The sequence below is a fragment of the Mus caroli genome, unplaced genomic scaffold (assembly GCF_978045245.1).
Source record: "Mus caroli unplaced genomic scaffold, Mus_caroli_1 scaffold_17, whole genome shotgun sequence".
Lineage (NCBI taxonomy): Eukaryota > Metazoa > Chordata > Mammalia > Rodentia > Muridae > Mus > Mus caroli.
The window spans coordinates 62,531,284-62,533,079 of record NW_028227272.1 but is presented as its reverse complement, the minus strand read 5'-3'; positions in this window follow the sequence as shown (position 1 = coordinate 62,533,079).

Genomic DNA, 1,796 nt, shown 5'->3' with positions numbered 1-1,796 from the left:
TTAAAATTAGGTATTTTCTTCATTTACATTTCCAGTGCTATCCCAAAAGTCTCCCATACCCTCCCCCACCCACTCCCCTACCCACCCACTCCCACTTCATGGCCCTGGCATTCCTCTGTACTGAGGCATATAAAGTTTGCATGACCAATGGGCCTCTCTTTCCACTGATGGCCGACTAGGGCATCTTCTGATACATATGCAGCTAGAGATACGAGCTCCGGGGGGGAGGGGGCGGGGTACTGGTTAGTTCATATTGTTGTTCCACCTAAAGGGTTGCAGATACCCCCAGCTCCTAGGGTACTTTCTCTAGCTCCTCCATTGGGGGCCCTGTGATCCATCCAATAGCTGACTGTGAGCATCCACTTATGTGTTTGCTAGGCCCCGGCATTGTCTCACAAGAGACAGCTATATCAGGGTCCTTTCAGCAAAATCTTGCTAGTATATGCAATGGTGTTAGCGTTTGGAGGCTGATTATGGGATGGATCCCTGGATATGGCAGTCTCTAGATGGTCCATCCTTTTGTCTCAGCTCGAAACTTTGTCTCTGTAACTCCTTCCATGGGTGTTTTGTTCCCAATTCTAAGAAGGGGCAAAGTATCCACACTTTGGTCTTCGTTCTTCTTGTGTTTCATGTGTTTTGCAAATTGTATCTTATATCTTGGGTATTCTAAGTATCTGGGCTAATATACCCTTATCAGTGAGTACATATCATGTGAGTTCTTTTGTGATTGGGTTACCTCACTCAGGATGATGCCCTCCAGGTCCATCCATTTGCCTAGGAATTTCATAAATTCATTCTTTTTAATAGCTGAGTAGTACTCCATTGTGTAAATGTACCACATTTTCTGTATCCATTCCTCTGCTGAGGGGCATCTGGGTTCTTTCCAGCTTCTGGCTATTATAAATAAGGCTGCTATGAACATAGTGGAGCATGTGTCCTTCTTACCAGTTGGAACATCTTCTGGATATATCCCCAGGAGAGGTATTGCTGGATCCTCAGGTAGTACTATATCCAATTTTCTGAGGAAGCATGAAACTGATTTCCAGAGTGGTTGTACAAGCTTGCAATCCTACCAACAATGGAGGAGTGTTCCTCTTTCTCCACATCCTTGCCAGCATGTGCTGTCACCTGAGTTTTTGATCTTAGCCATTCTGACTAGTGTGACGTGGAATCTCAGGGTTGTTTTGATTTGCATTTCCCTGATGATTAATGATGCTGAACATTTTTTCAGGTGCTTCTCTGCCATTCGGTATTCCTCAGGTGAGAATTCTTTGTTAAGCTCTGCACCCCATTTTTAATGGGTTTATTTGATTTTTTGGAGTCTACCTTCTTGAGTTCTTTATATATATTGAATATTAGTCCCCTATCTGATTTAGGATAGGTAAAGATCCTTTCCCAATCTTTTGGTGGTCTTTTTGACTTATTGATGGTGTCTTTTGCCTTACCGAAGCTTTGCAATTTTATGAGGTCCCATTTGTCCATTCTCGATCTTACAGCACAAGCCATTGCTGTTCTATTCAGGAATTTTTCCCTTGTGCCCATATCTTCGAGGTTTTTCCCCATTTTCTCCTCTATAAGTTTCACTGTCTCTGGTTTTATGTGGAGTTCCTTGATCCACTTAGATTTGACCTTAGTACAAGGAGATAGGAATGGATTAATTTACATTCTTCTACATGTTAATTGCCAGTTGTGCCAGCATTAGTTAGATGTTATCATTTGCCTTATAAAGCTGAGTGTGCTTACTATTTAGCAAGGTACATAATATTATTTTAGTTATTTCTTTCTAACTGGAGTCT